The following is a 9891-nucleotide window of genomic DNA, read 5'->3' on the forward strand; positions in this document are numbered from 1 at the left end:
ATACGTTGTTTTCTGGTGGTGTTTGAAACTGACGCCATCCAGCGATGTATCATACCGCTCTCTGGGGAGTAGTCTCATGTTTGGATTATGTGACCAACTCTCTGTGGACGTGTCTCCTCAGTGGTCAGCCACTCTGCTCCTTTTTCAGTGTATCTTCCTTTCCCAGTCTTCTGGTCTTTCAGGCCTTCAACTAATGCAGCTCTCTCTGTCAACTAGTTCTTCTCTTGTCTCTCTGTTTCCTATTTTTTCTTCTGGCTTTTAACCATTTATTTGCTCTTTTGCCCTCCAGCTGATCGGTTCCTCATTTTCTTAGGAGTCCAGTCTTTCAGTTTCCCTCAAACTTCAGTCCTCAGATCTCTTGTAGTTTAGTTTTCCTGCTCCTATGTCAGAGTCCATCCCTGTTTTTTTTTTTTTTTTCATTGCCAGTCACTTTCTCTGAGTCTGTTTTCTTGAGTGTGCTGGAGACGGCTCCTAACATCTGATTTTATGGCAGTTACAGTGAAGTTGTGTGAAATGTCACAGATGTCCATATGCATAAGATGAAGATTGGAAATAATTACAATTCAGGGTGAGGTTTCAATCTGTATTCTGTCAATACGCTTCACTTAGTCTGCCTTCAGTGTGTGTCCTTGCCAAGGAAAAAAAAAAGTCATTTCCACGAACTGCTTTCAGACACTTGAAAGACGCCTTATTATTAGAATAAAATTGACCTCTTGGAATAGCAGAGGCAGTAATCACAGCACAGAGAGAATAAAGCACAGTGTTCCTGGAGGACAGAGGGGAAAGATCATAAACAACCATCAAACAGCTGCCTATTCAGATTGGCAAATTGGTTGGGCTTCTTTGTCGAATGTTTATTGCGTTCAAAGACGGCACACATTTCCTGTTAAAGAAGAGTCTGTGAACTGGTTTTCTTTCTTGTTTTTTCTCAGCTGTTTCTTTTCATGCGGGTGTTAGAGGGAATCAAAGCTGAGTGCTCCGCTCCCAACACAGTGATCAGTGTTTTCATGGAGACCCTCTTTGATGCTCTAATGAGCCCAGTGTGGTAGGTTATTATTATCCAGAGAGACAGCGAGTGGAGGAAAGATGGAGAGACATAGAGGGAGTGAGGAGGAGGAAGTGAAAGCAAGCCAGTGGGTGGCATGTTTGGAACAGTTTAACTGAACTCTGGAGCAGTTAGTTCGACTCATTGTGAGCAAATGAGCAAAATGCAATTTTAAGGGCTTATTTATGCTCAACGTTAAGATGCGGAGATGGGGATGGATGGAGTCTTGCGTCTGTACTCTGCCTTCATTTCCTCCAAATTTGCGCATGTTTTCTGAAAGCTTATGGATACGGATGGAGTGGGCCATACTATCGGAGACCGTGAAGGCAGTGTAACGTAATCCAAGCAAGATAGGACCGTAGAAGACAACGAAGACATTAAAATAATGGTAGAATGGAATGAATCAGTAATATAGTGGGAAGAATACTGTCCACATGTTGGGATGTATATAATGGCCATGCAGACCAGTACCGTCTACAACGTTTATGTTTGAAATGGACAAATCTATTTTTGTACGTAAAGGGAGTCTAAATGCCAGCCAGGTGGGCCTCCTGGTGGCTCATCTCCTCTTTATGGCCCACCTTGTCTGGGACGTTTACCTCAACAGAATGAGCCCTCAGCGTGGACACGAGCCAGCCGACAGCCCCGGCTTCTCTCTGGACACCCTGCTGGACACGGAGCCCGGGAACCCTGAAAAACCCGGGCCCACACTCCAGTCCCAGTCCTTATCTCCTGAGGTTACAGTAAAGTCTTCGAGGAGTACTCTCGAGTCGTCAGCCAGCTGTACCTGGACATCTGCATTGAGGGAGAAAAGTACCTCCATCCCACTTCAACAGGTTTGTTGGTCACCTGATCTCCTACCTGAAACTCCTCTCCATCCTGTTTTTGGTCAGCAATGAGAACCCCTTCTTCCTCCTCGGCTTCGACACTCCCACAGCCTGGACCTGGAGTCAGGACAACAAGCTCTTCTCCTGTCTGATGGAGTTCTTCCTCAGTAACATGATAGGGACTCACTTCCTGTCTACAGGATCCTTTGAGGTCACTCCTAAATGACGTTCCCATTTGGTCGAAGCTTCAGTTGGGTTATGTCCTGAACATCTGGGAGATCTTCCAGATCCTTGACAACCACCTAAAGATGAACCAGGGGGATCCCATGAGTGGAGTCAGCTGTACTCAGTTTCAGAATTAAACTATGGTACCACTGTTAGCTTCATGCTTATGAGCCTCTGTCTGGACAGGAAGTGTCACACAGGAAACTGAAAAATGAGACTTAATGTGTAATTGCACAGAAATTGATGAAAGTCTGTCCTGTGTCAACTAGGTTGCCTAATGAAAAAAAGATAGCAAGTGCTTCCAAAATGGCCAGTGTTAATATTTTATTTATCTGTGTGTTCTTATTTGATAAAAATCAAGAGAACAAAATAATGGCAACTCTAAAACGGTATTACAAAAGCTGTGTCCTCTTTGTCGAGTGTCCGTGTTGAATTTGTCTGCAGGCCCTGGTTTGCTTTGTATTGGTCAGTGTGAACAACAATGTAAACTTCACTGTGGTTCAGACAAAGGAAAAGGCACTGTAGGGGTGAGAGTCTTTTAGCAGCAGTGGAGCGTGATGATCCCAGTCAGAATTAAGAAGAGAAATAGAGGGCTGAGAAAAGAGAGGGAGGGTTGACACTTGGAGAGAAATTGAGAGCAGGAGAGAGACAGAAATAGTGATGTAGAGAGAAACAGAGGGAGGGAAAGACTCAGACTGCAACAACTGTGTCTCCAAAGTGATGAATAGCTCTGCACTTGAAAAGAACTGAGCATGGTTTCCTCAGTGTTCGTGCAACAGTGGAGGGCCACCTCTGCTACCATTAATGCCAAATTACTCTTAATTTTCACAGGCAAACGAAAAAGATATTCAGGCACACCTCCTGAGCGTCCATGATGACTTCCAGTTCAACAAAAAACATTGCAGCAGCAGGACATTTTGTCTAACATCTCTTTTGTTTGGTAGATCTGAAGATCCAGACGAGCGACAAATTAAAGGAAAAAACACTGTAGAGTGTCTTTGAGAGGTGTTCGGCCACCACGTGCCTCCAGAACAACTTTAATGTGCCCTGGCATTGATTCTAAAGTCTCTGAACTCCACTGGAGGGATGAGTTGTTGTATATCCGCATATCACACATCAGCAGAAATTCCAAAATCATGCATCCCTACTGCATATTTTAACCCTCTGAAAACAGACCTCCTGCAGGCAGCCACAGGGGGATGTTGTTTTCGTGATCCTGTTTAAAATTTATCTAAAATAAAAGACTAGAAGAGCTAGCGTGTTCATTCTTTTGCAGAAGTAAGCGAAGACTTATGTTTGTGCTATCACTTTGTCTGCTTGCGATGATGTCATTACGTTATCCTACAAGTGGTCCAAAAGATGGTGAAAACATGGCGTCAGAGGAGCAGAGAAGCAGGTCAATAGGAACGTCTGTTTTTTTAGTTCCTTTCAGCTTTCAGGTTGTACGGATTTTAGGGATATGAAAGACCAAAAAATACCAGTGTAGTGATAATGTTTCTACTGCAGATGGAAACATCAGAGCGGCTTTGTACTCTGGTCATAAAAACGAGCATATCTCAAAAACTAAAAAATCTACAAAGCTCAAATATTTTATGGCATGTTAAGAAATATGTTGATCATGTTTCTACATTTAGAAATCTTTTGTATCAATATTTTTTGTTTATTTCTTTATGATTTTCGTGTTTTTTTAAATTTTTTTTTTATTTTTTTGACATAATTTCAATACTCTTAGCAATTATTACGGTTTATTGACGAACACATCATTTTAGTTTAGATTGTACAGATTTTAGAAACACCAACATGACTGTTTCTATGGCAGAGTTTAGAAGGTTAAGCCAAAACTATATGCTCTTGTCTTTCAGCAGTGGATTGAGTTGTCTATGTGCTAACTGGCTAACTAGCATCAAGATGGTCTTCTGCGTTTCCTTTCTGAAAACAGACCACAGCCATCTGCTTTGATGCAGATGCAGAATGTACACACTGGTTGGCCGTCAGCTGCAGTCTCTGAGGTGTGTTCATGTGCAACTTTTTGACCAAGACACGGCAATGTCAGGCGATGCAGCAGGGGGCCGTCTGCACAGCTAGTTCTCTGAAGTCGGTTTGGTGTGTCTGGGATAAGTGGACCATAAACATGTCAGCAAAATGCCTTTTCCGTACATATTGCGCTTGCATGAGCATAACAGTCATCAAATGCGATTTCAGAGCCTGTTTACTGTTGTCAATGTCGATGATGTGCTCAGTATTTTATTCATGCCACAGAGCATGGTTGGGTGTTCATTGTTTAAAAGTAGCATGCGGTGCACCTGTGTGGAAGCATCTGCGCTTGTTATTTTTTCCACTCATTAATTCAGGTTGTTCCTTTATTTTGTCACCTGTTTGTCTGTCTGTCAAGGAAGAGGACTCAAATCTAACAAAAGATCTATTTTGAAATCTTTAACAAAGAGGCAAAAACCTGTGGGACCTTGTTTATAAAATCATTGCTATGTGACATTGGTGGAGAGATTATTTGATCAGGGGAAAAAAGGGTGTTTTCACAATTTGACAACTTGTCACGTAAAAGAAAGTATGTTTTTGTCCCTGCTTAGGTCTTCCTGCAAAACACTGATTGGCGGAATATTACAGATGTAAAAAATGAAAGGAGCAACCTTCTTTTTATGGACTGACAAATCAATACATTACAAGCAAATAAGGATGCAGATTCATGCATGAGACTGTTGGAAGTCAAGAGCTATTCACTGCGAAAGTAGTCAAAGTAAGTAGTTTGCCCTTTTTCTCGCGCTGCAAGGTTGCAGTAATTAGGGGTGTTTTTCACCAAAAAGCAGGCAGTGTTATTATTCCAATTGGAGTGCTGAAAAATCACCCAGTAGCACTTTACAACGTTATGCAGAGCAGGAAAAGGACAGGGAGCGAGAGAGAGGCTTATCTGAATAAAAAGCTCTTATCATGTTGTTTCCGCCTCTCTAAGCCATCGCCGTATCCCCAAGGTCAACAGCTAAATAAATGTCTTTATGGGGGATGTTTGCCAGTTTTCTGCAGAAACCTTGTCCAATTATGCACTTTTTAACTCTGTCAAGCAACATGCCACCCTTATCCCCACCTGCTACACGCACACGCACTCGCAATCGCACTCGCACACGCACACGCACACACACACACACACACACGCAGATATCTGTATGTGTGTGTTTCTGACTCCAACTTGGCAAATGCATTCCTCAGAGTTCATGTTTTCTGCGCTTTTCTCTTTTGTAAATGATTTTCTTTTCAAAGACACAGTGCAAGCTGTTCTTAACTGTCACAAAACAAGGTCAGCCGTCACATTGGGCCTCATTTACACACTAATCTGTGCTCAAACCATGCGCACAAACAAAAAAGTAGAAATCCAGGATTCCAGGACAAATTTAGATCTGCCTTAGACCATCATAATTATGCACAAATGATAAAGGCCTGGCTGTCTCAGAAAATGTAAACACGCACCTATTAACCCTTTAAAAACAGGAGATTGCTGTTTGCATGATCCTGTTTAAATGGATCTGAAATAAAAATCATAATAGCTAGAGCATTCATTCTCTTTGCAGCAGAAATCACATTTTCACTATGTTAGCTAGCCTTATGTGTGGTGCAAACAAAATACTTTTTGGTGATTTCCCCAAGAATTTAATGGTCACTTGAGATCATTGTGCAATGAGTTTTGTGTATTCATTCATTCATTTGTTTATATCGACCTAAAATAAAAACATAATAGCTCAAACATTTCTTATTTTGTAGCGGAATTCTAAGGCTTCTGTCTTCTGTGTCATCATGTTGTACGCTTGTAATGATGTCATTGTGCTACGTGATGTGTGGTGCAAAACCCTGTGGAAATGCGTGGTGGCAACAGAGGAAGGACTGAATCTATACACCTTTGCACTCTGCTCATAAAAATGAGCATTTCTCAAAAACTAAATGAAGTGCACAGTTCAAGTAGCTTGTGGAGTGTTAGAATGTCGTATGTTTGTAGATTCAAATTTGTTTTTATCAATATTTTTTGTTTTTTAATATTGTAAAATCTGATATAAAAATCTTTTTTTGTGTGTTTTAATGGCACAATTTCAATACTTTAATCAATTATTCTAGTTTATTGACTTACATCACCTTTTAGCTTAGGTTGTACAGATATTAGGGATGTGAAGCATTTGAAGATACTCTGGGAAATGACAACACGACATGCAAAAATACCAATGTAGGCACTGGCAGACCATTGCAAATGCAGAGTTCAAAGGGTCAATCTTAGTTTGCACTTCAAATAAGTCATAGAATGAGTTGGTTTAAATGCATTTGTTAAAACCCCATCTAATCACTTTTTATAGTGTTTGTTAAATCAGTAGGAATGCTAATGTGAAATATGAAAAAAATAATTGGAAGATGATAGCTACTTCAAATCATTCAATTTTGGTTGTTCAGGGATTTAAGTGTTGAATTTATCATGACTGAACTGTGTCAAAGGAAAAACACGGCTCACTTCTTTCACTCCTAAACACAATATGAATCTCTGTCTCTCACTTCCTCTGTCTTCCCAGGATTTGTTGTTCATCATCCTCATAAATCTGTCCCTGTCTCCACTCCCATGCTACAGAATGTCTTCACAAGAGTACACACACACACACACACACACACACACACACACACACACACACACACACACACACACAAACCTACTTGCACACATAGTAAAAAAAGCCCCATAGCTCTCTAAGCTGAGCTGAATCCTGCCGCCATTCCCTCAACATTAACACTCACACACACACACACACACACACACTGAGCCGTGCCTGTGTATAAACATACACATTCACACACAATGTACACAACCTCTCCTCCTCACGGTAATCTCTCCTTTTAGCCTCTCCTCTGTCCTATTATGTGGGGATTTTCCTTCTGATGGGAACTCCAGCAGCAGCCGCACCGCCAAGCCGTCTAATTAGCCACAGATGGACGACTTCCAATACAAGTAAATGAGCAAAGATCTGCCGGTGGACAAATCATTTTAACCCTGACAAGAAAGGAACATCTAGTAGCGCTAATCACAATCACAGGCAACTGCACCCTCTAAGAAAGAAGGCACATCTGCTTTGAGGCTGCCATTTGCATTTAGGGGGGAAAAACATGTTTTTTTTCTCTCTTTGTGGCTCAAATCTGGTCCTTTCATGGCTGTCCAAACAGGTTAGGAGGGCCAGGGAAGATTTGTGCCGATTTTCTTTTTTCAGTTGCCACCACAATTCATCTGGACCAACTTCAGAATGCAAGAAATCAAACGGATGACTTTTGGGGCCGTGTAACACAGCTGTCGACGGCCTTTCTCGTAGTAAACAAAGGGTGGGGAAAGATCGAGTTGAACATAGTGTAGTGTAGTTTTTTTTCTTTAAGATAAGCTAACTTAATTTTGAGTTGACCCTTACAGCTGACTTGTCTGGGAGGACCAGTGACGACCTTGTGCAACACCTAGCAACTGAAAAAAAAAGTCATTGGTCAATGGAGCCTGGTGGCCAGAGGAAAATGTTGGCATTATTCGTTTCTGCAAACCTCAAATATGTTACATATGCACTTTTTACATGTATCATGTCAACCTTTGTAGACTGGTGCAGTATATGAGCTAATTTTTCTTATCAGGAGGTGGAGTACATGGTGGATCTTGAACGACTGCCAAGCTGCCAAACACTGCAGACGACTGTTCGAGACCAACAAACAACAAAACCTGTTGTTTTTAGTGATCCATTGCTGTTTTTCCTGCCATGAAAAGCAGTTATTTTTTACTCAGATGCTTTCTCAGGATGCTTTCCCGTGTCAGGACTCTGTATTTCTATTATTATTTTGTTACTTAATTTTACTTGGGACTTGAAGTGGACTTTGTTTTTCCCAAATGGATCGATTGGAACAGCCGTAAACAGCCGTGCAAGTCATAGTATTTTGTGTAATTTGTGTGCATGCATCATGCCGCCTGGTGGGAATTTGCGTCTAATCACGTCTTCACATTAACTTCAAATGTAATTCAATTGCGCAATTGTTTTTATTCGACACTTTGCATAACAGGTTTTCATCTTTGGAGTTCTCTTAATGGCAAAGATTCATTGTGAATAACTTATCTTTATCAGGATCTAGTCTTAAAATAAAGGGGAAATTCTTAGAAAATATCAAAATAGTGAAAATTTTCTTCAAATTTTTGTTCATTTCCAGTAAAATCAGGACATTAAGCTAATCTTGCGACACCCAGAGCTTGTCTTTTTGGCTTCCTGTGGCAGTTCATCGACATCGCTACCTCTTGGTACTGTTCAGCTTTTGTGAACCCCCCCCCCCCCCAAAATTTACCGATCTTGTGTTGAATTTGTACACCTTCTGCATCGTCTTTGGGCCCTGAAGAATGTGCCTGCATGTTTTTTTCAAGCTTCAGGATAAACAGTAAAGTCATACTGGCGTCTGGCAGGAAACCAGCATTGCAGTATGGTCACTCAGGCTTTCTCAGGTGATGAAAATCCTTCTAGAAAAGTTGAATTAAAGCAGAATTAGCAGACTGTGAGCCATCATAGTGATCCTGTAAGAGAACCAAAAGCTGTTAGTGGTCCTTTGGCCCCTATCCACTTCTCTAAAGCACTGTTTAATACCCCCTCTGTCCACCTATATCCATCTATCTTTCACTTTATTCCCCTTTCTCCCTGCCTGCCTTTACACCCCTACCTCCCTTTATGACTCCCTCTCTCCCTCTACTCATCCATTACTTTATCCTCCATTCATCCGTCCTTTGACCTCTGTCCACACTCCCGTCCATGCATCCATGATGGAGTGTACAAAGCCTTGAATCTTAGGGATTACCTCCACAGATTTCCTCTCCTCCCTTACTCTATTATCCTCCCTTCATGCCTCCTTTCCTCTCTATAGCTCTTTTCTTTTAAACTTTTCTCTATACCATTTGCACTCTCTCTATCCTTCTACCGACATCTCATTTTCTCTCTACATCTCTATCTGCCCTGCTGTCTACCCCGTAGTGAATAATCCCTCGGTCCCAGGTAGGATTGTTGGGCTGATAGAGAGGACTCAGAGCTTTTTGTTTACTCTTAGTGAGGTAATCTGCACTGTGATGTGGAGTTTTTTTCTGCGGTTAAAATGATTGGACAGAAGGCTTACTAAGGGGAAAAACACGCATAAGAGAGGGAAGGAAAATGGCGTGAGAGAGTAAGAGATGAAAATGTGCAAGCGGTTAGTAATTGGGTTCAGTCAAGACTTGAAAGTTCTTTAATCTAAAGGAATGTCCCTTGAAGGAATATTCATATAACTTTATTAAGTTAAGTGTAAATTTGAAATTGTGATCAAATAACCTTGAGTCTACACTACCCATAATAATTGTGACCAAAGCAGTTAAAATTAAAGTGATACCAAATTTAATTTGACAACATGGTGTTGTATTGTAGGGATGCACCCATACGGATTTTTTCAACCAATGCCAATAATTTTCTGCTTTTCATGGCCGATAACTGATAATTTCACATCTCAAAAAGAAGTGTATAACCTGTCGTTTATGTTCACCTGAGGGTAAGAAAGGCTGAGATGTACAGCAGTGAGAAAATATGGCTGATTTAATATTCCATAGCTCTGACAGAACCAAGTCAAACTGACATCACTATTGCTAACACAACAAAAACAAGCAGCCAGAGAGGTAACGATACAAATAATCGCTAACTGCCGCATCACGTGGCGAGTGGTTATTAACAGGTTTAACAACAGAGTCGAGCCTTTTAAAAGCTTGGTGTTGGGTGTTAGCTG

The 9891-nt window shown here is 41.2% G+C and overlaps 1 pseudogene; it reads left to right on the forward strand.

Moving 5' to 3' along the window:
• The first annotated feature begins 1539 nt into the window (after window positions 1–1539).
• Window positions 1540–2234, forward strand: LOC126406339 (selenoprotein T2-like; annotated as a pseudogene).
• The last annotated feature ends 7657 nt before the right edge of the window (window positions 2235–9891 follow it).

Source organism: Epinephelus moara, chromosome 19 (assembly GCF_006386435.1).
Source record: "Epinephelus moara isolate mb chromosome 19, YSFRI_EMoa_1.0, whole genome shotgun sequence".
Taxonomy (NCBI): Eukaryota; Metazoa; Chordata; class Actinopteri; order Perciformes; family Serranidae; genus Epinephelus; species Epinephelus moara.